The 26,061-nt window shown below is 43.8% G+C and overlaps 1 protein-coding gene across 6 annotated transcripts in view; it reads left to right on the forward strand.

The window, feature by feature from the left end:
* Nucleotides 1-26,061, forward strand: part of LOC119183490 (irregular chiasm C-roughest protein) — a 662,802-nt gene that overhangs the window by 243,801 nt on the left and 392,940 nt on the right. For 3 of the 6 annotated variants that reach the window (XM_075892232.1, XM_075892230.1, XM_075892233.1), the window contains exon 1: nucleotides 1,725-1,866. The exons of the other annotated variants lie outside the window; for them this stretch is intronic. The gene's annotated coding sequence lies outside the window, so the exon portion shown is untranslated. Of the gene's footprint in view, nucleotides 1-1,724; nucleotides 1,867-26,061 lie in introns of those variants that run through there. 6 annotated transcript variants of the gene reach the window in all.

Below are 26,061 nucleotides of genomic sequence, written 5' to 3' on the forward strand. Positions count from 1 at the left end.
GCCCTAAAGGCAAGTGATTCTCACGTGGGTTATGACTTCACTACCGTCTATAGCGAAATTGTGTTTTTCCGGGCTCGACAAGCACGTTGGGGGAAGAGTCTGTGGTGAACCTTGCACTACCCTGCAAAAAGATCGAAAAGTGGGCTAGTTGGCCATTCAGAGCCATTAAGTGAACTGGGAGTGCGAAAAGCACACAACGGACGAAATGCTCGTGTTTTGCGGTTGTTCTTTCGTCTGTTGTGTGTTCCTGCTTTCAGAGATCGCCGAACTTGTACTGCGTATTTCCCCTTATGTAGAACCCCGCGATCGCTTGTGCTAGTACTATAACATTGTGTAGTTGGAGTCACATCTGACCATTGCTAAAACATTGTTAAACATTGCTAAACAAGTTTGAACATTGCTAAAAATAAGAATAGTCCGGTATTTGAAATTTCAAATGTTTTCGAATAGTGCTAACTGTTTGATTCGATTCGCGGAAAAATTTTACCATTGGAGCTATTTAAACTTCCCAAATACGAATACAACCAGTGTTTCATTGGCACTTACCCTTTCAGGTTTTCAATATGCTTCAGCTTGTCTTATTTTCGTATTATGCCAATTGCTGTCTTTCAAGCACTGAATCAGTCGCAAATGTATTCACTCAAGAAACACTGGTTCCAAAATGGGAATGATAGATGTGGCCGAGGTGGGCGCTCAAATAATGCTGTTATTGACTTGAAATGAGGCAGGAAGCCTCATGTCAATTGGAGGACGATAAGTTTTAACATCCAAAATTTGACTTATTCTTAGGTATTGACGTCTATGAGGGAGATTCTGAATTCCGCACTTGAAGAAAGCACACCCTTTTCTGCCCTTTCGGTTTGGCTTCCACAGAAGTTTCAAGCGGAAGAGAGGCGGAGCAAATAGTATTTCAGCCTTTCACGTGTAAATTGTAGTCAACAGCACTTTGGTTGCACGAAATAATGCATACAAATGCAATTCAGCCTCTGCGTTGCCTCACTCTTGATAAGACAACTATGAAACACCACCCTAACAGTGCTTCACCAACATAGCGAAAAGAAAAACTTTCACGTTGCTATCTCATAAGAACATTTTGAGGAATCCTCTCCACCCATTGTTTCCTCCTACATTGCTTTGAAGTATTGAAGAAGTATTCGAAAAATATACCATTTGATTCACACTCACACTTCTATAGTGGAATTTCCTTCGCAACCAAAATTTTGCTGTTCATGCAGTTCAGTCTAGAATACCTATGTTTATCCAATATAAGTATGAGCTTTGTTGATGGCACTCTTACCAGGCGCTCACATTGAATTTAGCTGCTTCACCCGTCAGTAAAGCCTTGTGTTTTCTAGAGAAGGTCTTATTCGCATTAAAGTATATCTATCTATCTATCTATCTATCTATCTATGTTTATTTATATATATATATATATATATATATATATATATATATATATATATATATATATATATATATATATATATATATATGATGCTTTCGTCAAACACGCGTGAACAAATTGTTTGCGTCAGTCAACGGCAAGTTACAGGGTCTATTTCGTAGCCGCGGCTCCGTTTGATACAAGCCAACCAGATCGCAACGGCAGAGATCATTTGCCATCCACGGCGCGTTCTTTCACCACAACACTGCCTCCCCTACTTTCGCGCACGCGCAGATCTCTCGGATGGCATCGGTGGAGCGTCATACATGCTACTACTGCTTACTAACAGTGCTCTGAGCCGACTGAGCAGCGCACACGCGTTCTCGCCGCCAACGCTACCGATTCCGGCGACAAATCGCCTTCGCCCACAGCGCCTGTTGGCAGTAACGCATAGCTCGGCCCTGCGAGTGACGCACACAAACGTGAGCTTGTTTCTCTATTATTTTAATGAGACAAGTCAACCGGTGCTGTAATCGACGGAGTTCACCCTGCCTGGGTGAATTCTTTCAGCCATTCGTATATAATCTCCTTTACTTTATTTTATTTTAAAAAATTACAAAGTTTTGTGCCATAACCGCGGCAGAATTATGAGGCACCATTTCCTCCTTGAGAACTCCAAATTAAGTTTGACTACCAAACGTGGCCCTGAATCTATTCAAAAGTCGTTTTTTTTACTTTTTATTTCACCGCTATGAAAGCATTGCCGCTAGAGTGGGGATCGAACTCACGTTTTCGATCTAAATAGTGTGACACATAAACCTCTAAATTACGATGGCAGCTTTTCTTTTTTAGTTAGTCAATTACACTTGGCACTCATGGGAGTGTTCTTGGCTTTATTGCGTTAATAGCACGGTCATCATCTTGTCGTTCCTTCTCTTCAGTGGTGAGGCCCATTTAAGACGCCTATAAAGGCAGCAATCGCCTCGTACACTCACTCCACTAGAAACCACGGGAGGGTTGTTTGCACTCTTGTTTTTGTCAACTTCTATTTTGTTATGTGGAACGTTTATTTGTTGCTGCTAAATATACACGGTTAGCCTGTCGTTTTGCTTTAAGCCCTGTGGTCATTTGGCCTATCTGTTGTCTTAGTGCCCAGATGGTCCAACGGGCAATTACGACTGGCATAGTCGATGAACGCGAACGAATGCTGAAGGTTGCAGATGATCAAGCAGAAAAGGGGTCAAACATGGGCCACAGGTTCCTGCTAAGAAAAAGCAACCTGCGTAGACTTCCAAGGCCTAATGCGGAAGTCAAGATTAGGCGAGTTGCCATTTCATCTGTGGAATAATTAGTTATAATAATATTTTAATTGATCGTGGGCTTTACGCGATAGCCATTAGGAACTATTAGGTTGGTCAATTTGAAATTTGTTATATTTCTTTGTACTAATTGTTAGTGTAATAAAATCTTAAGAGCGCAGTGATTCACTTAAAACCTTAGTTATGCCTGCCAAACCAAACGAATAGCACATGCTCTCCGTGCGAGACTATAGTGTTCTGAGTATTTACTTTTACAATACAGTCCTTTAAATTGATTTGATCGTATCAAGTTGTCCACTTTACAGTGCATTTAAAAAGCTAGCACCTCTGATCAAAAGCTTTGGCAAAATTTGTCGGGGCCTAATAGAGCCAATAACCTACCTCCTCCTCCTCCGTAATGCCCGTACACGCACGAAATTAATACGTTCGATGGCTAATATTACCAAGAAGTTTTGACTGTGAAGAGGGCCACATCGAGATGGGTAAATGCAGAATTTCTTATTTGGGCGAACTTGCATTGTGACCGGAAAATGAAGTTATGGTGTAAGTCATTCGCGCCGTACACTGATAGCAGCAAGAACAGTTGTCAGACGTTGAGTAATCTGATCAGTAGTAAAGCCCGTCGGGATTTTATTCTGGTGGCGTTGAAAACTCCGGCGTTTTCAATGGAGCCGAATCACATAGCTCTAAGTATAAATGTTGTGGCTTAACGTCCCGAAACGCCGATATGATTATGAGAGATTCGGCTGTGGAAGGCTTTGGAAATTTCGACCCCCTGGTGTTCTTTGATGCGGGTCTAAATCTATGTACGTACATTGACTTCAAGCATTTTCGCCATCATCCAAAATGCGCCGCCACGGCAGGGGTACGATACCGTACAATGCCAGAATGGGCTCTAGTCTTCACGTTGAGCACTTAAACTTATCAGGCTATACTAACATGATCTTTAGGGCTTGCAGGTATTCGGGAGCTGTTTGCCCAAGGCAGAGAATACGTGTGTAATCTACAGGTTACATAACTTTAAAAAAGAATAACCCCCCGTGGTAGTAAAAACACTCTCGGTTATTGTGGGCGTTTGCAGTGGTACAAGAATAGCGCTTTTCCACGTTTACTTTTCGATTTCACCGGCACAATTAGCCACATATTGTCACGGGGTCGTGACGTGGCCGAAGACAGGAGACTTTGTGTTGGGATTCATTGTTTATTTGGGCGAACCTGTGCCGGGTAAACGGACAGCCTGAAGCTTCTCGAAAACTGCAGGCGTGGTTTGCGCTTGAAAATTGTGTAGCGTATTTGGGCGGCAACAATACTTGAGGAGTGGAACGTGGCAATATCATCCCACTTTTAAAATTTAAAGAAGCTACTTTCAATTCACCCATTTTAAAGCGACATCTTTTCTCCACTGATTTCAAATTATTGAATACATTTTTAATTAGTCCCAATGTAGACGCCTCAAGTCATGCCAGGGTGTATGCCATCAAAGAGAATGCAATTATTAAGGCAGCTAGCAAATATCGCATTTTTCTTATTTTCAGAAATTTCGGACATATTTCTTGAAAACCCCTGTAATGGCACCCTTTATTATAATAATAATGGAGAAGAAAGCGATATTGTCGCCCCTTAGTTTAATTGATGCATTTAATACTGTCTCTCGAGTAACTTGAGCTAAACTATATGTTTTCATTAAAAGATCGTTACCGCGAAGCTCTAAAGGATCGTTACCGCGAAACGCACAAAATATACGCGTAAAAGAAGGGGACAAAACAAAATGAGGCTTTACTCTTATTATGCAAGCGCAAAATGTACCGGCGGGTATGCTAAGAAGATGGCTCGCCATGAACTCGCTTCATTAGAAGATTCGCTCCTACCTTAATACGGGAACATTGCCTCGGCCGGCGTAGCAGTTGCAGCGCAGAATAAGGAGTCCGATGTAATCAAGGGATGTTGCTCGACCGTTACCCGCGAAGTGCTTTACTTGGTAAAGCGGAGAAGGGTACATTGCGTTGTACGCAGTTGAAAAATGAGCGTTTAAACGCTCATTTACTCGCCAGTATGAAAAAAAAAGCGATTTCGTATGCGATGGTTAACAGTTTCCGTTGCACAGCAAGCTGGTTGCCCTAGCAATGTTTCTGTTGTATACCAGAGCGCTGGTATTACGGGCGGGGCTGGGTCTCAAACCTTTACAGGAAGCCCACTTAACAACAAGGATATCTTCATTTTAAAAGCAGCCATGTCATACACTGCAAAACAAGTATCCCCTATAGCCAAGCTATCCGTTTTAAAAGAATTTGTTTGGACGACAGGGAATTCACTCGCAACTGTGACCAGCTCCCTAAAACATTAATCGAACAACAATATCCTTCACAAATAATCGACGACGCTCTCCAGCAGGCCTAATGTCTCGATCATGAAGAGCTCGTCAGTAACGACAAGCGATTAGTGCCACCTTCCCAAACCAACCTCGTTCTGACGCATTCTGCATCTATTCCTAACGTGTCGCATATACTCAGGAAGCATTACAACTAATTGACACAGAGCGATTGGCTTAAGCACATCTTCACTGAATCACCACGAGTTGTATATCGGAGATTAAGGAACTTGCGCGACATGGTAACTTCTTCCAACTCTAGACTTAATGCTCCTGTTGGTTGTCACCCCTGTAACAAACCACGATGTAAAGTTTGTGCGCACATGACCACTGCGTCTGTTGTTAAGAGCATGGCATCTAACTTTTCACTTAAGATAAAAGGGGACTTGAACTGCGATAGCAGCAACATCAGTTACTTACTTGATTGCTCAATCTGCCACATTCAATACATCGGTCAAACCGAGACATCCTTTCGTATCTGTTTCAACAACCACAAATCACACGTAACCAGTTTGCCACATCTCCCATTGTCCAAGAATTTTCACCTACCAAGTCATTCGTTTGACAAGAATATGGTGACGCTATTAGAATCAGGCTTTAAATCACACCGTGATCGCAAAATCCGAGAATCGTTTTTGATTTACAATTTCAATAGTTTGTTATCCGGCATTACCGAATGCGTAGGCAAAGTGTCATGCCTTTTTACGATGCCCTGACGTGCGCATTTTTCCGAAATATTTAAATAAGCATCCCTAATGTATTCTCTACTTCCTAAAAGTTATCATATATATTTTTTTTCATGCGTAATTATCGTCGTTAATGGTGAATGTTACAGATGCCTTCTTACATGCCCATAATCTTGTGTATTGTGTTACATATTTTTAATGGTTTTTTAGTGTAGTCACGGCTGTTTCAAAGAATTTTTGTGACACTCACGTGCTGATGGCATGTGTTTTGTACTCACGTGTTCATGCCTGTCCATAAAAGCGGCCACATACTCGTATTTCTGTTAATCCTGACGAAGGCCGTGCCACGGCCGAAACGTAGAGTAAAAAAGTATCCAATTTTCATAAGTGTACTGCTTTATGTCTTGATTATATGTGCACCGGACCCACAGAACTTCTTTTTTGAATATTATATATATATATATATATATATATATATATATATATATATATATATATATATATATGTGTGTGTGTGTGTGTGTGGAGCAGAGTGGAGAAGGGGGGAACCTATATGCTTTCCTAATCACTGGTAAAGAATCCAGGCTGGAAAACCATCTGCGGGACGTCACTATATCTGTGGGGCTTACTACTCGTTTCATCTCTACAGAAACTAGTGCATTCATCATATTTACAGATTTTCTTTGTCTGAAGGCTCGTATTTTTTTTAACGAGATCATCATTACGTCCTTAGTTTTGCGGTAGCCCAACTTAGGCCTTAGAATCGGTTTGCACCCTTGAGTGTATATTTGTGCCTTTTTAAAAGTACCTATTTTTTGCGGCAAGCATCGTATTGGTTGATGTAAATGTGCAACATACTTAATTTGCCTCATATACGGTAAACGTGTGGCTACAGCTTAGGAGACAAGTACAGGGCATATGAAGACCGCGTTTCATCTTTGGTGATGCATATATTTTGAAGCTTCTTGCAGCACTGGTTACCGAAATAGTCTTGGCAACCAAACTTCCGTTCCAACAGTGGAAAAGTAACGGCTGGCAAAGAAAAAGACAGAAATTGCTTTTCTGAAATCCTCTATGACCAAAGATCGCAGAGATTTGTCTGTCGCTACGAGGAGCATGTGATGCAGCTGTCTCGGCTAAACATGCTGTTTTACCGCCATAAGTGGCTGCTCGGTGAAGCTTTTTAACGCATTAGAAAGGTCTCGCCAAGTTCTCCAAGACAATCCGCGCCCGTGCTGCGAGCGTGTGCTCCGTTTGTTAATTTAGTGTGGCACTGTGGGCGCTATTTCATAGCGAAGACGTGGTGTCGCTCCACTCGCGCACCGCAGTATGACGTCACCACATTTCTTTAAACTCGGAACAGATCGCAATTTTCACGTGTCGCGGATAAAATCAATCGTGATTCTGCGACGTGCTTGTTCCAAGTCAATCATTACGCGCGAGATAGCATACTATCAGCCCAACTTTTCTGTGCGCTGCACCGAAATACGGAGAAAGATTGCCACGCTTCACGGTTCGTTATACAGCTGCCTACGAAGACTAATTAGAGCTGAACTTGAGGTGCGTTCGATTTTAAACTTTCCAGTTAAGCGGATACATCCGCGCCAGTGCCCGGAGCGGCCGGTATAAGCGCGGACCTCACGCGGCGCGCCAGACGCTCGCCCTTCCCTCTGGTGGCAAGTATGCGCCAAAGCCTACTGCGCTTCATGTGGCACGAAGAGCGCTTATGCATGGTGGCCCATCTGTGCTGTGCTAATAAGATATGTGCGCAGGCTGGAAATGTTCCAGCTTTTTACCCTAATGGTCAGCCGTCTCGAAAAACGATTCACGTTAATCGGAATCACCCGCCCTTGCGTAAAAGAGGCATGCGTTCTTGATCAAAATAGGCGAATCTAGTGCCTATATCTGGATCCATTTGCCTTCGAATGGCTGTACAGATCCGCATTTGGGCGAAAGTAAACAAAAAAATAAAGGAAAAATAACGAGCAAATCTCGACTCGCGAAGTGCTCGGGAAAGCTGTAAGAAGCGCGCGGGCGCGCAATCAGACCGTCAAAATGAACGAACAATGGAGGCGTCTAATGGCCGAGGTGTCATCCGCGCTTGCTTTCACGTTAATTGAGGTCACAGTTTCAGCCCTGTTTCTTATTGCGGGCTGGCAGGCGGGCTAAACCGGTCTAGATCGTATTGGTAGACCCCGCGCAGTGTTCCACAATTTCGTTTCTCTTTCGCGCGTCCTCGCATTGTAAGGTAATCGTACGCGTGGCGCCTAGTCAGAAATCAGATTGACCTCACCTGGAGAAATAAACGTGATGACAACTGCAGAAACTGCAGCTGGGGAAAAGTTATGATTTTTGAAGGCAGATAAAAATGTTTTGTATGTGTATAAGCTGTCTTCCATGCGAAATAATATTGGTAATATTAATATGAATAGTAATAACAATAATTATAGTTGGCGTGATGATTTGTTCCAATAGGGCGTCTTACATCTCTGAAAACCTGGAAATGAATCAAAAGAAAGGAATGGTTGTGACGTAGTAACTAAACGGGCGTAGCAATGGTTGAAAGCAGGAGACTTTCCGCTTGTGTCTAAATATCATCGTAAAGTAACGGAATGCATTAAACCTTCACACTTTTTACACTAAACGTTATTTTTGGTCAGCCAGTTTATTATATAGAAGCACGCGCTCATGGTCTTGTTCGTCTTTCACGTCGTGTGTTTTATTCATTTCTTCCTTCGTCGTAAATGGCGGAGTTGACATCTCTGCAGCGATTGTGTTCCCCTCTCTGCAGCGATTGTGTTCCCCCTTGATGTCGCCGAATACTATCACGCCGCCGGGAAATGTTACGCCTGGCACGAACACTGTTTTCAGCTCCAGCTAACTTAGCCAGGTGCCTCCATTGACGCATTTCAGAGGGCCCGCAGGGCCTGTTCTTTTATGACTGGTCTCTGCATGCTCTTTCATTTATTTGCTTGCACTTTTATATGAATAGAGAAGTAGTGTGAAAACGACCTGATGGTTTCGGTTTGAAGCGAGAAGGGATTGATGCATTTTGTCTTTTTCTCTTTTCCCTTAACATTTTGCACTCGCTTTAGCTTTTCTAATTCTGTACGCAAGAGTGCGCGCACTAAGCAGGTCAGCTGCAAAGTTTAACTGTCTTGCATCAACTTTCCTAGTTTTCCAGAAAGCTAACGAAAAACCTGTGAAGGGTGACTTGGCAGAGCAAACTACAATAATGAGGCTCACGCGAACAATCGTAAGTCTCATTATGAGTCTCTAGCAGTTAAACCAACATTGTAAGTATCATGAAATACTAAACTTCATTTAATGACAATCATCTGTGTTTAATCCTGGGTGGACATTTTTGTAGAGCACCGCTGGAAAAAAAGACTATACAGATGTACATTTTTCACCTGTTGCACAACTATCAGTATCTGAATAGCTGCATGAGTTTTAGAGAACGTTTCCAAGCTTGTACCAGTACCTCATGCAGATTTATTTCTATTGTCCTGCACAGTTAGGGACTGAAATTGGTGTGGTTATTAATTATGTTTATTTCCTACTTCTTGTTGGGCCGTATAGGCTTTGGTATTTGTTGAAAGCTCAGCAAAAACAAGTCAATAAAATAGGTGAGAAAAGTTTGATTTGCCTGTTACTGAGCTAAGGATGGTGAAAAAGTGGCGGCAATATTCAGGTATTTAACTCTGAGTGCTTATTATTGCTCAAATTTAGGCCACCTTGCCTATGTACTCCTCTAATTCCTATGTCAGCAAAAGCTTGATGACATATACCAACGTGGTGGACATCTAGGCATGTTGGTATTCCATGGCTAGGAATGATAATAGCACTCTAAATCTAAAACGAGGAAACACACACACACACGCGCGCGCGCGAACGCACGCGCACACGCACGCACACACACACACACACACACACACACACACACACACACACACACAGAGAGAGAGAGAGAGAGAGAGAGAGAGAGATAATTACCTAGCGCTATGTATGTGTGTGTATGTGTGCCTTCTTTGTATCCTCGTTTTTAGTGCGCTATTACCATTCTCATAACAAGGTACTCGAATTCACAAATAAAATAAATAAAGCTTAAATTTTTATGGTTGCATTCAAAGCGCACGCTAAAGATAATGCACATAGTGCATAGAATAGCAACTGTTAATTCTTGTAAGAACTGTATAAATATAGCGGGAAAATCTTATTGTATTTGCAGATACCTTAGAAATAAAGTTAGCAAAAGTGAGTGACCAAATCGAACAGCAGATCTGTGTATGCTTAAAACAGAAAAACTGGTGTGTTTAAAACTGAATCACTGGTCTGACAGCGATCAGGAGAGCAGTTTTATAAAGCTTGCCCAATACGGATTGATAACCTGTAATTATTTATGCAAATTTTGTTTGCCAGAACGCACATTAGGCACTCAAAATATGACTAATCTTGTGACTTAGTTTTCGATAAATAACGAAGGCCCAATTCAGTGAGCTGAGGAGTTCAGACGCTAACGTCAGAAGAGTAATTACGTTAGCTTAGCAAGGGCATACCAGCGACAAGTACACTTTCATGTTCGCTGTTCAAGCAAATGCCCAGTTCAAGTTATGCACAATAATATCGAGTGCTCTCTTTGGGCTTCGTCCATCAGCCATCGCAATGAACGTCAGGGACCTCGCAGGCAACCCAAACTAACATCTCGCTTTGATTTGCCCTTATGCTACAATGACAGGAAAGGTAAATAACTCATGAAAATATCACAACATATCCATGGACTGAATGATGATGAGGGGGGCGAAGTGCTGCAGGGTTTCATCGCTAAACCTTGAACCATCCGCGAACATCACCCGCTACATCATCAAAGACGTGACAAACAGTGTATACATTTATACATTTTACAATTTGCAAGTGGTAGCTTTACGTCGCTTCTGTTCCCTTTTTATTATAATGGTTTTACGGTCGGTTAAGTGGTGGATCAGTGATGGGGCGTACTGGGATGTTTTCAGGGATGAAGTAGTGGGCAGTTGGCAAAGGTGGAACTATAATAGGTGGTCACGTACAAACAAGGAATGAACACAGTGGGGCAATCTATGGTTCTTTAACGCGCACCTGGGTACAAGTACATGAACACCTTGCATTTTATGTTGGCTACTTCTCAACAGTATTTGCTTTATGGTCGGTGAAGTTGTGGATTGGTGCTGGAGCCTAGTGGGATGCTTGCAAGGATGAAGTAGTGGGTAATTGGCAAAGGTGGAACTGTAGGAGGTCGCGTACATACATACAAGAGATGGACAGACCCACGCCTTTAGGAGCTTTGCCCCTAAAATAGCTACCGCCCCCCCCCCCCCCCCCCATGACGATACATTCCTCAATTTAGTTCGTTTCTTTGTAGGTCACTTTGTGTATTTGCAAGTTTGGTGGACAGTTTTATGTAATTATAGACCTATGTATATTACTTGTGAGCGTGGATTTAGAGGGAAGCTCTATAGAACCTATATGTGCCATTCGAAATTTGACGTTCCCATGAAATTCACAAATGTACAAGGCACTTCTGCACCAGCAGGTGTATCACCTTTTTTTCAGCTGGTTTGTCCATGCGTAAATAGGCCATAAATCATTAGAGTATCTACAAAGACCTGAATCCTCTAAAGATTGCATTGTTTTCATGAAGGACGTCTTCTTCACTGAATATCCTCGTTTTCGCGGATGCGAGGATTACTCGTGGAGAGTATTGACTATAACGGCCGCATGAGACGACAAACTCCACTATGTGTCAGAACGCGTCTCATAAAAAGCTTATGGCAACTTGAAAGCCAATAAAATTGTAGACAATCTGTGCGTCATTGCCTATCACAAGGTTTTTTATTGTGCTCATGCGAATATTTATTTGTAATGTGCTTACTAAATTTGTGCTTGTTTCAACTGTTCTATTTTGACTATACTTTTAGTTACTTTATTTAGCTTTGCCCGAAATGCATTTCTGTGCACTGGGAACCAGTGAAAATAATGAGTATCGTGCTATCTTAAAACAGTTGGGTAATATTGAGCTGCATAGTATAAACAAATGGTGAAACACTGATGTGTAGTGACCGCTCCAGTACTGTATAAACCATCGTAGCTTCGGAAAGGTTTATATTGACTTGACTGCATTTCATCGCAAATTATAGACGTCCAAAGGTGCGCGCATTTCGCCTGATTGGAACTCACCTACGAGTCCTTACAGCAAGAATCAATTATGCAGGTGACCGCGTAGACATGCCTCTTTACATGGTCAAGGAAACGCAATAACGGTTAGACTATTTCCCGTCTGCCCGTATGTAGATTCACAGCTCCAATGACGTGCAGGCGGAGCGAATGCTGGCGTAATTTCGGGTGCCATACGGCAAACAGTTGCTGTTCTACTCTTTCGCAAGTATGTAGTGTTGCAGTCTTCGAACGACGTCTCAGGTATGCTCCTCCGCCTGGGCCCCTGGCGCAAGCTGACGTGGCGAAACCGGAGCGGGGACAGGATCCGTCGAGAAGACAGCTGTTACTATGGAGCTGCCGTTAAGACCACGGAATGAAGTATCGATTGCGGCGCTTTCATGGCATGCTGCGGTTTGCCGCGCCGTGCGCGTCGTTTCACGTGGGTTCCAGTCCTTATGTGCGAGTCTTCTAGTCTGCTCAGCATCGAAACCTTTACTTTTATTTTTCTCTTCGTTTGACTCTGGTGTGCTTGTGGCACAGCCTCCAATAGCTCCATGGAAATTGCGCTACACAAGCGGTCAACCGTGATGGCCCTTGCGGAAGAACTAAGGAAGCGTGAAGGCTGAGCTTATCGCCTCCTAGTTTAACGAGTCTGGCTTGCTATCCTTAACTGCATTGGAAGATGGTTAACCATTTGCTTCAAAAAAAGCTCATGCAGCTGGCTTTTTATATTTTTTTCTAACTTGGTTCATTTTGTTGTTGTTGATCTACTTCATTTTGTTCGTTGCTCGCTCAACGTAAAACTATGTCAGATTTAGCTTACCTTCATGCGGAATATATGCTGTGCACCGCCATAAGTGGAATTGGGTAAGCAGTACGGGAAGATAGCAAAAGAAAAGGCATGATTAAGGGTGATGGAAATGAGGTTAACCAGATGGAAAAGTTTGTTTTGGAACACTTCATCAAGGCAGCGCAATAGTAAAAAGAGAAGTGTTGTTAAAGAAAGCTCATTATACCAATAATGTGACAAGACACAATGATACCGCTGGAGAGCTGCAGGACTTTGGCTTTTCAGGGTGTTTTCGGCTAGCCTGGTTTCAAGCACATCATTTGATTCGGCGGTGCAGGTACAATAACGTCTGGCACATTCAGTGATAGGCTTACAGATGGATGCATCGATGCAGGAAATGTAATCTGTAATATACCCAAATGTGGTGTTGCTGGTGTTACAATAAAATACCTAAGCAAATAATTTGGCGCATTTAACAGGATCTCCACTTACCACATAGTCCTCGACAATATCTCGTAAAACTGATATCAGATAGTGCAGTTTGACCACAGTTGCATACACAATTAAGAAAAGCTTTCTTTTCTTTCTTCAGGAGAAAACTGTTCATATTTGAAGACATGGCATAGGACCACGTCTCACGCGTGTTTTAGGAGAAATTTCAGCTCACCGTAAGAATATTGCCACGTTCCATTTTCCAAGTTTTCGTTATCGTCCCAAAACACCACACGATTCTCAGCGCAAACCGCGCCTGCAGTTTTCGAGAAGGTTCCGGACTGTAGTAGATCATTTTGATAAGATCACGCCCACTGTGCGAACGGTACAGATTGTTCTGGAACCTACGCCACCGCCAGCGATAACGCTAGAACATTCGATGGCAAGAGTATAAATGCCGACGCGCTTCGCCGCTTGTCAGTTGTTGAACGAAGGCCGACGCTCCGTTCGCCGCTATCAGTCCGAGACTGCTATCTGTGCAAGACTGCTGCTGTAATCGGACTTTCCGTTTACTGGGCACAGGTTCGCCCAAATAAACAGTTAAATCCGAACACGAAGTCTCCTGTCTTCGGCCACGTCACGACCCCGTGACAATATTATGGCCCGTATTCACAAACCAACCTTGGCATTTCCTCACGTTTTCCTCGAGCCTCTGTACTCTCTACGTGCGTTAAAAGGGCATAAAAATGGTAACAGGGTAAAATATAACAACGAGATCCGTTCATGTATACTAGCCTACCTAGTTCAGTTGAATTATTAGACATTCAACAATGTAGAAGAAGAGTGTCCACTGTCATCATTGCTACTCACACATCATTCACGCACATTCACGCATCGCGAATCAACTTGAAAACAGCGAATTGCAAACTGTCCTTTGTACATTCCTAAGAGTCAGACTTGTAACGTGTCTCTTCTTGTGTTTGAGTCGTCTATGCACCATTTCTTCCTTAAAACTTGCACCAACTAGACCAAAAAAACTTTCCAGTTCTCACACACTTTCATATCTGGGAGTAGCGGAACTGCGAGTAGTTGTGCTTGCTTGTAGTGCATATCTTACAAAGAGCAGCGCAAGAATACCAGGTCAATAGCAGGAGACACGCACAACGCTATAAGGGTCTTCCTTAGTTGTCGTGGTGTTTTTCCCACTGTTCTTTGACGTCAGAGTAGCCGCGTGATCGTATGACAGGCCTGTTTGCGTGCGTCATTGCTAAGTATGACTTTTGGTATCAAATTCTGCATTGGTCTTCAACATCACAGGAGACGACTGGCATAACCAATCGCTTGTTATGTATCGGACAGGAAGGTCTCTCTGTTTCACTTGTACATTATTACCTCTTCTCTAACCTTACTCTCTCTCTCACTCGCTTGTTATGGCGGTCGTGTGTTTTGACTACTGCTTGTTATACTGCCTGGCGCCTGTCATTTTGAAACTGAGTTATTGTAGACAACTCACGTGCCGTCTATGTTGCAGAAACAACCTGTTACTCGGATATTCAGTATCTGCAGCTTCGGCGGTGACTCACTTTGCTTCACAAATTGAATGGCGCAGGATATAATTTCTATTGCTTTTGCTCTTAATGTGTTATTTAGCATCTGCTTAGATCCTAGAAGGTTGTCTTACCTTTCTATCTTCACAAACAAAAGCTGTTAGCACATTACCTTAACTTCCTTTTTCCGTGAAAAATCTAGCTATGAAATTAGTTGCTGTATACCTTAATTGTCGAGTTGAGTGGTTTGAACAGGCTTAGAATAGGAATGAGTAATTTGGCTACTTTTACAGCTATTGGTCATTTAACATTCTTTATATGTAATTTACGCATGTAATTCGTTGGTCTTATGTGCATTTTGTTTTTGCACCATTTGCTTTATTATTCAGTTACGTACCCATCATCGGCCTTGGTAATTGAATCGCAATATTTTTTAAATAACACCTCTTGTGTAACATGAAAAACAACCAGTAAGATGACAGTTCTAGCTTATGAGCATCTTATTAGCATTGTCGTTAAAGATAATTGATAAATTTTTTAGTAAAACACAATAAATACACATTTTACGCTCTACCGTTAGTGTAGCAAACTTAAGAACGATTGCTTTGATCCTTAAACAACCCCACTACTGCTGCACAAGTTCGACCAAGTATTTGAAAAATACTAACAGCTGCGAAATGAGATTTCACCATATGGAAGCATTGTCTCGTGTTTTAACCTCTTTTATCTTTCGTAACAGTGCACCCACAGTCATCGAGCAGTACCTCTAAGCGCACAGGGCGAAGTGCGTTCAGCCATACCCTGGGTCTTCTAAGAGGCAACAGACCAGTGAGCTAGACATTCGAACGGCGTGCCTTTTAACTATATGGTTCCGACGAGAGCCACTCCTGTGACGTATAAATATACATTCGGTGAGCCAGCCAAGAGATTCGAAAGTGGCGCTTGCCTTGCCGCCCTGCTTCGTGGCAAGCAAGAGGCGCGCGACCAGCATGGCCCTCCGTCAAGCCTTGCTAGCACGCCTCAAAGGTCCATTCATTTCTTCAGTGCCGCCTCGCATGGCCGGACACCACGCCTGCTCCTTATTCTTCTTCCTCGGTTGCTTCTCGTGAAACTAAGCCGGCGAGATGAAAGAGAGGAGCGTTATGGAAGAAAGCGACGGCTGAAAGGGGTCTGCAGCGATGGCGAAGAGCAGAGAGCTGACCGAATATTGGCTTTCCGCAGTGATGCCCCCCCCCCTCCTCCCCGCAGCCGTGCTGAAGCGGGGGGGGGGGGGGGGTGGCTTTCATTTATTACGGTCGACGTAATTTCCGGCGATAATAATTTCAGGCTGCCCTCCCTCTCCTCCCACGCCACCCAGCTCGCTTATCATCGCGCCTGGGTCCCGCGGGAGTGATCCAGCGGGAGTGGCGCGCCGCGCGCCCACCGCCGCGCGCTGAATGCAGGGCTCTGCCGCTCCGATTCTCCCGAGCATGGGTGTGCGTGGCACAGAGCGGGCAAGATACGGTGGGGTGGGCGGAACGGAGAGGGGAGGTGAAAAGATCAGACGGGAAAGCAAGCGAGCATCGAATACCACGTCGCTACTTCGTTACGGCCTTTCTTTTCACGTGCAGTCGACCTGTCTTTCGTAAACCACCTTCTCTCTTCTTCCAAACACGAGAGGAATACGCCACAGTGTTTTTCCGCACTCTCTCTCTTTCTTCCCCGGCCTCCTCTTGAACATCTCGTCACTGTCCCTATCTCGATGAGCCAGCCTAGCGGGCCAAAAAGGCGCACGCCGTTAAGCGTGGTCTCTTCGGTCGTGACCCGTTCCGTCTCCGTGACAGCGTGTTGCCCGGCGGGGTCGCATGTCAGGCGCTAATATGTGAAACCATTTCACTGTCCTCGGCTTAAAGAGAATAGCGTGCGTGCGGCTCGACCAAAGACTTTCTCCCGCGAGAAAACGGGCCTCTCCAGGGAATGCGCGTCGCGTGCTCTTCCGCATGCTAATTGGCTCCACCGCTCGCTATGCGCGACTAACTTGTCTCTTTCATCTTACACTCTGAAGACGAATGGTGGGATGAAGTTGTGAACCGTGGCAAATTAGGAGAAGGGGGACGAAACTCGGCGCTGCGTGCGTTTCTCGAGGGAAATCGAGGCCCATTCTGCGGGCCTCGTGTTTCAGCGGCTCGGCATTTCAGAATTCATTTCACAGCGAGAACGATCTGTCATAGTTCAGGAGATGTAATAGCGGGTGATAATCGTAGCAAAAGACAATGTAGATACCGGGTGCTCTAATGGCTGCCCTCGTGGCACAAAATAGGTTCTTTGTCTTCTGTCATGATGGCTTCGATTATATTGTGTCACGTTCTCGCGTTATATTGGTAAAATTTAGCTCCGGTATCGAAACGTGGAACGAATGAATTTAGTACTCGTGAGCAGTCTCACATTTGGAACTTATTACGTGTTTTAGGAGAGATGTTAGCGCAATGTAGGAAGTGCAAGTGATTGGAAGGCCGACAAAAGAAAGAATTGTTAGAAATTCTCTATAGAACCCGAATCAGGGTGTCCTGCCTCCTCATTGCTGTTCGCACATCATGATAAAGGGATTGCGAAATAACTTGAGAACAGTGAATGGCGTACTGCCCTTTTTACAATTTTAAAAGCCAAGTAGGGCTTTTTGTTTCGTGAAAGCAAACGGCAACGTACTTGTATTGCACAACAGAAGCATCCTAAGTCCTCTAATAACAAAGCGACATTTCTGGACCTTAATTGTTTTGCACCGAGAAATAAGAAATGATAACCTTCAATAAAAAAACAAGTATTCATGAAGCATCTTTTCCACAAGAAGTCATTACCGTATACAAACAATATAAACACATTGTTGTCTATATTAGCAGAAAATACTTCACTTTTCACTGGCTCTTCCTTTTTGAAAATTGCATTGTGCAACCAAATGAGCACTGATTTTTGTTCTCTCTCTTTTGATCTTTGCAAAGCACTGGCCCGCAGAAATCTTTGTAGTGTGATGCACTAGTGGGCTACATTTATTAGACTTTAGATGAGCTTAAACATTTAGTTAAGTCAGTGAGACAGGTATGTTTATAGAGGTTCAGGGGTTTATAACCTGGAATCATGAATCTTAAAACAATGAATAGATGCAGCGTAAGAGTTAAATGAATGATCTTGGTGGTATTAGCTACCGCCCCATCATATATCATTCAAACATTACGCTACCGATGTTCAATATACTTAGGAAAGCCGAACAAAAGGCGTGGAGAGGGCGCAGGCGCGCTATATTTCCAGTAAAGGCGAGCTTGCTTTACCTTCCTAGGATGAATGAGATATACTGTTCTGGATGAATGGTTGTACTGTCCTGAGAAGAATTAAATTATAGGTGGGGTAACAAGCACTAGGACTTAGGTAATTAGAAAAAAACAAACCGGGCATACTCTGTTGGCGCATCTGTCCAGCGATGCTTAGAAATGCTCCGCCGTAACTGATTGTAACCATGACGTGGAAAAGTGACGCACCATAAATTTGATCTAGCGCCGCTCTCTGAGGTTGGCGTTTCCTGATGCCACAAATCATGTGCGAGTGTTGCGGTTCTCGATCACTTAACACTAAACTGAGCGTATCGAGCGAGCTGGTAGTAGAAAGAGCAAACAAAATGAACGCGCCATTTTATTTGTTTCTTTTGTCTGTGCGTGGGTGACGATATATCAGCTCTTCATGCGTGGCGTGTAGCCAATGCAGAACGCTTGCCAAGCCGATAACGTTATCAGGTCGACTAGACGTGACTACACTGGGGGGGGGGGGGGAATTCTGAGTAGCGTTAGTATAAATAGGTTGGGAAATAAACAATAAACTCGGCACGTGATAACATTGGTGTGTGTTCGTTCTTTGTCGGAGAAGACGCATATGCGAAGCAATATGGACGCTGCGATGCTTCTGTTCAAAGTTATTTGTTAAGGCGAGAGTCCTAGGTGCTGCGTCAAAAGCTAGATATGACTATTTGTGGCATTGGCGTCAACACTAGCGATGCAGAAAAATTATGTGATGACGTCGTCATATAGTGTCATAATGGCATCAAGTGGTCATGTAACCAATGGGGCTATGTTATGTTGACGCTATGTGGCAAATGTGCACGCCAACTGCACGCGCGCACGCATGCAAACACACACACACACACACACACACACACACACACACACACACACACACACACACACACACACACACGCATGCATGTACGTGTGTTCTATATTATATATTTGAATATTTCGTGACTTCGAAGCACTCTTTGTTGCTTAGCTCCTTGCCGCCCAATGGGCTACTTATAGCGCCACTATTTTTAATCTCTACAGCTTCAATGATTACTTTTTAATGGCAATAAATTGACTTCGATGGCAAGAAATTCTGACCAGCTCACGAGAGAAATTATTGAAGCGGTGGAGATTAAAAATAGATACCCAGAAAATCGCTCATCAACCTGTTCATTGAAGAAAGAAATATTTTTGTCCCACCAGTCGCCTGTCTCAATCGCAGGGTCGATTGCTTTGTGTGCCTTCTCCACCTTTTTCTTTCTTTTTTTTTTCGCGTTGGTATAATGCAAGCCACGTCATGTGCAATGGACAATGTGTTTTTAGTTAGCGCTGTGTCTTTTCTTGCTTTCATCGTTCCTGCGATTCTTTGCACTATTGCCTGAATGAACTGGGTATCTATAGACTGCGGATGTATATTTCCAGTGTGGTCGTCACCATTAGCGTATTTACATTAACGCCTTTCTTTTACAGTGAAAGCTGTTATGAGATCACTGCAAGGGCCACGTGCGCCAATGTTGTCCGCCACTGCCGGTGTCCGTAACCTCTATCCCAGAGAGTAACGAAAAAAAAAACTAAGTGAAGAAAAATACCAAGGACACGATGGGATTCGATCCCGTGTTCCCCTGCGTGACAGCCAAGTGTTCTTCGACTAAGCCACGCCTGTTTTTTTTTTTTGACATGCTATTTATTACAAATATAGGCTGTTTATATAGATAGTGTACAAAATACTAAAGACCTCTTCGACAATTGTACAATAGGCATTATGAAACAATACCATACATTACTGTGTCTATAGGAGCATTTGAGCAGCACGCTTCATGAAATTTTGATATCAGTATTGCGACAAATTTTCAAGTACAGGCGTGGCTCAACTCCAATTAATGAACAACTGCTCTTCCGCCTGTGCTTGAAACTCCGTCGCAAAATGTCCCAAGGTAGGCTTGATGTCGGGAAAGGAATCGCGTTAATATGAGGAATGAAGCATTTTAAAGCAGCCGAGGAACAACCAGTCGTCAAACAATGTGAATTGCGTAAAGAAGGGGTCTTTGAAAACTCCAACCCATTTCAAAAGCTTCAGGCATAAATCTTCATTGTCGTCAGCCACATCATCAAAAAAGTTGCACAAAATATTTTGCTATAGTGTAGCAAGTAGCACGCTTCAAAGAATTCCGAATGATTGTATAGTAAATGCCTCCCCACTACACAATGATTATGATGATTTGTGATGTAGTGGACAACCTGCAATTGCACTTGTAGCAGTTACCCAAATATTGTTTTAAAAACCAGAGCATGTCCATGGACTGAATGATGATCAGTAGGGCGAAGCGTCCATCAGTCCGTCCACGCCTCCGTCCGAACGTTTGTTCTTGCTTCCGTACGTCCGTGCAACCATCCGTGCTTACGTCCGTCAATACGTGTGACCGTCCGATCCATCCTTGCGCCCGTGTATCTGTTCAACCGTGCATCTTTCCGTCTGTCCATCTGTCCGTACATCTAGTAAACACTCCAAATACCGCCATCTGGAATCTTTTCATTATATATTCATCCTATGAAAGTATACCGTCATTCAGCGCCCATTACAAGGACTAAACGAGAGGTGGCTACCTACTACTACTACTACTACTACTACTACTACTACTACTACTACTACTACTACTACTACTACTACTACTACTACTACTACTACTACTACTACTACTACTACTACTACTACGTACATCACGGACGCATGACCCACGTCGTAAGGAGCTTCGCTCCTAAAAAGGCTCCGAAAGGCTGCTCTTCCAGCTTTCGCTTTGGTTGTGCTACGCGTTACGCGCAGGCTGGCAATTTTCTTTGCGTGGGTTCCTTTTTCTTGGAACTCAAACATTGATGAAAAATAAACTCTGATCCATATTGTGGTTAGAAAAAGGAAAAAAAGAGAAAAGTGAGCTCCGTGATTGTCTATGTCTGCATCTGGTGTGACACCTCAACAGCAGCTCACAAGATGGGGGTAAGGAGGCATTAAAAGAATAGGATTAAAGGTATATATATATATATATATATATATATATATATATATATATATATATATATATATATATATATATATAGAGAGAGAGAGAGAGAGAGAGAGAGAGAGAGAGAGAGATGCACTAGGACAGTGAGCGACGATCTATGAGAGATAGGAGAGATAGGAAAGATGGAAACACGGTCACAGGAGTCCGAGGATGGGACATCACTTGGGAGAGCTCTTGTCTGCGACAGGAGATGGCGTAGGGCTAATCCAGTCGGCCAGAGCTGCGCTGACGTCGTCGTAGGGGTCCGGCGGCAAGAGGTGGCGTAGGGGGAGCCCAGTCGGGCAGAGCTGCGCTGTCGTCGGAGATCGCGAGGGCAAAACCGGACGGCACGGAATCGAGCGTGTGCTATGGGCGTACCCGTTTCTGTGTGTCCGGTGGTTTTCTAATGACGTAAAAACCAACAAGCGCTGCTCTCCACACTTTTGGGCTGATATGAATGTTAGAATATACAAACAATGTTCTGAACTGAAAGGGCTAACGTGTAAACATTCATTGAACTGCCTGCAAATCATTTTTCGTGCTTGTTCTTTCAGCATTGCCGTCTTTTATTTTGCATCTATAGCGATAGTAAAATGGGGTGTAGGTTTTATAAGTGCTTTGCGCAAAGTGGCAGCTACGTATTGACTGAAATGCTATTAATTTCAACATTTCAACTTTTAATTACCTCAGTTGTGCACCGAACTGCTTTTTAGTAGGCACCTCGAATATCTCGCATGATGAGACTTTTCTAGAACTTATCTGAAGAGGAAAAATACATTGTGGTGCCGAAACAAATGCTATTTGCTGCAAGGGCAAAGTGACTATAATAACAAGAGCACGTCGTGTAATACGTTTAGAAATTTAATGTCATGTTTTCTCTGGCGTTAATGACTCACTCAACAACTGTGAAAGCGACCGAGTGAGCGCTGGCTTCAGAAAAAAAATGAAAAAAAAAGGAAGGGAAAGGAGGAAAAGGTAGCTGTGCTAGTGTTATGTATACTGCGAGCGTTGAAATTAAGAATGAAAGAGGAGAGCGAGGTTATCGTCGATTCTAGAGTTTGGAGATCAGGAAGGGTGCGATTTGGAGAGAGAGAAAGAAAAGAAGACAAGGAAGGGGGCTAGCGAAAGGGCGAACTTCTAACAGAGGTGTGAACAGGGGAACACTTTTGCTGGAACAGAAAGTCTGTTTTTCTTTGGACGAGCTTTCACTGTTGGGGAAGCCTTTCATTGCGTGCCGAGATGCCGCGAACCATGAATGGGGGTGCGAGGGGACTCCCGCGGCGAATCTGATGCGCTGCGAGACACCCAGCGTGGGTGCGAAGATGGCACGCTAACGGGAAGAGAGGGCTGTACAGCCGGGCTGGAAGGACGTGCGGGATACGCGTTCTAATAATGAGGTTATGCAAACTGTTCGCCTAGGGGATCTCGGGATATGCTCGGTGAAACACGCAGCGCGTGATTACAGGCGCGTGGCAAGCGTGCACTTCCTAATGACTTCAGACAGTGGCGCGGAAACCAGCGACCCGCTGCGGCACCGACTCAGATGCGGGCCGGCATTGCGCGTAAAATGCACCCCACACACTTATTGCTACAATTCATTGTGTTTCTGCTTGCTTGTTTTTGCTATTATGCACGAGATAACTTTTCTTAGAGGGTGTGGTCCTAGGATCAGGTCTAGAGTTTCGACAGTTTACTATTGATGGGATAGGTGTGAATGAGCAGTAACAGAACTTTTTTGCGTTCAGACGCTTGCATTCGGATCGATGCGGCGTTGTTTTGATTTCTTTTTTCTCGTCACCCTTCTTTTATTGAGAATATATTAGCTTAAGGCGCAATTATTCATGTGTATCTGTGTATTGTATGCTTGCTGCAAGGCCTGTGCGGTGAAGGATTGAAGCCATGTTTTGTGGAATCTGTACTCATGTATAAACCGGTGGCTTTTCCTCCCTTTTGTCCACGTAAATAATTTGTGCCTATGTATTACTCTTGGTCATGGATTACGACCAGCTATCCTCATTAACATTACTTTTCGTTCTCGATATCGTTCTCGAGATGTCGCGAAGGAACATGTCGTGACGCAGTGGCGGTTCATCAGGCAGCTGTAGAGTCAGCTATACCCCCTGAGTAACTCAGCCTATCGTGGTACTCTGTGAAGCTCAAAGATGCCGGTTCGATGATCTATAGCAATGTGCAGGCAGTTCAATTTATAGGAAACAGCCTTCTGCTTTTTGCGCACTGGATGTTTTAATGATGCTACTTTTCTTTCCCACGCACACGCACCTTTTTTTTTTTTTTTGCAGGCATAATGAAGCATGCCACTTCACTATGCCTGCGATATCAGTGGTTGCTTCCATGCCAGTACCTATGCTTGTATTCACCAATTTTAATGTTTTTCAGGGTGAAGCTCCTTAGGGTTGCGGTCATTCCCTCCTCTGTCAGTATGTAGCATGCATGTAGCCACCTCTAGTTTATGAATTGCTCACTAGATGGAGTTAGTGGTTCTCGTATAGCTGATGATAAAAGAGGGTAGATGGCGCTGTTGTAACAAGAAATGCCCAGCATATCCATGGAGTGAATGATGATGAGTGGGTTGAAGCGTCTGTCCACCCATTATATGCGCGCTCTAGTGTGATAGCAGTGGACGGACGGATGGACATACATACATACATACATACATACATACATACATACATACATACATACATACATACATACATACATACATACATACATACATACATACATACATACATACATACATACATACATACATACATACATACATACATACATACATACATACATACATACATACATACATACATACATACATACATACATACATACATACATTAGGACACACAGACAGACAGACCGATGGACAGACGGATGAAAGGACGCTTCTCTACAATCATGATCTTCACCCCGTGGATACGCTGTGAAATTTGTTCATGTGATAGCTTCCCATAGAGTTATTTCCCACTTGTTAATTTGCCTGTTGTATGTATAATTACGAAGCTCTAATGATTATACAAAATGTATAGTAGCTAAGCTATCTCCTGGTTTATTAAAAATTTATTAGATTTCACAGTATACTAAGGAAATAAGCATTAGTGATTTTCATGCGCACCATTCTGAGAAGAAGACCCGAATGTGCGTAAGCAATTTGAAGTAAGAAAATGCATGGGTGCTTACCGGTTTAACTTTGTATGTTTCCAGTGCAACATAATTTTCTGCACAAAAATGCTTTGCTAACTGATGCCCTTAATATTCAGTTCAGGATCACAGCTCATGATTATTCAAGCCTGTCTACGAATGAGTGCTCCACATACTGTGTAGAAGTGATGTCAGCTCGACAGGTGTATAAGACAAGAAAAAATTATCTGCCGAATGCTGCTCATTTCGTTTGGTGTTTTTTTTTGTGAATTCACGCATTTTCTTAGAATCATCGCTCTCCTGCGGCAGCGATGTATCCAGACCCCACAGTACGCAGTCTGGACTTGGCTTCACCTTCGACGTCAACCTCAAGGAAGAGCAACAGCCGCGATAACGACAGCACCAGTGACAGTACTGAACTTTACACGGCGAGCAGTGAAGACAGCGATGACTATTTCATACCTGCCGTGAAGCGTAAAACTAAGAGGAGAATGGTCTGCGCGTCTTCGCCAGCTAGCGTCTCTACCGTGAAGGCTACGTGAAGTTCTAAAGGCCATACCATACTTTTTGTTCCTGTTGACTTTTAGATCAACCTGATAAACATGAACAGGCAAATGATATCGGCGCGTCCCGAAGCTATCGTGCCTGATGAGATAAAGAATAATAAACTCAACCCACGGAAGAATATCTTGGCCCCAGACGTTGAGCACCCGGCTGCGCTACATACCTTGCGAACTGTCACTGAGCTTGGAGGCATCAATCTCAGTGCTTACATTCCACAGGATAGTGACACGATGACAGGCGCCATTTATGACGTTGATGTTTCCATACCGAACGCAGACCTTAAGCCTAGTTCACACTGAAGCATTACTGTGCTGATAAATCCAGCTACTGAGGCAACGGACATACTGCAAGTATACCGGCTTGGCAAATCCCGTTGCATCAAGGTGACCTTCACAGGTCATTGCATCCCATCACATGTAAAGGTTGGTGACTTTCGTCACGTTGTCTGACCATACATTCGAAGGCCACTACAGTGCCACAACTGTCTAAAACTGGGTCCTGTTAGTGTTCCGTGTAACAACAAGTAAGCATGCCCACGTTGCGCCGGACACCACAAAGCAGAGGCTTGCCAAACAACTCTCCTAAAATGCAGCAACTGCAACGGAAACCATAAGACCTCGTCCAAAGATGCCCAGTACTCAAGAAGAAGAGGATCTTTCTGAAACAAATGGTGAAAGAAGGATCCTCACAAGAGGAAGCGGTAACGTTTGTTCAACGATGGCGTTTCCGTCGACGGCGGTGCTCGAAGAAAAGAAAAAACAGTCCTGTGCCGAAAGTGCCTTCACTTACACCTTCACCGCCACCACTACCGCCGCCACGACCACAGCGACCCCCCCGCCCTCGCCACCAGGCGGGGTACGTCTAGAGGTGCGAAAAGACACTGTGGCGCAAAAGGGAACATCTGACTTTGACTGGCTCGCTTTATCGCGGGTACATGTATCTATGGAACCACAGCATCGACAGCCAACAATGGCTACGCTGCCAGCAGGCAGTCTATACGGCCAAGAAGTACTAGTTTTTTTCTGTATTGAGGTCGTTCATGAGTGTTATCCGCACTCTCTTGGCTGGTATACAGATCTCGACCGCTAAATGCGCGCTGGAGTCTTGGACACACTAGAACCAATTCTTGCCGGCCTTCAGTAACAATATGGCGCACCATAGACCACATCAGCCTTTCCGAGAAAAAGTCAAGCGTGCTTCCATAATTCAGTGGAAAGCCAGATGTCTACAGTCAAGAATGCCTGAGTTTATACAGTTCATTTTCGAGAATAATTTTCCCATCA

Source organism: Rhipicephalus microplus, chromosome 4, assembly GCF_043290135.1.
Source record: "Rhipicephalus microplus isolate Deutch F79 chromosome 4, USDA_Rmic, whole genome shotgun sequence".
NCBI lineage: Eukaryota > Metazoa > Arthropoda > Arachnida > Ixodida > Ixodidae > Rhipicephalus > Rhipicephalus microplus.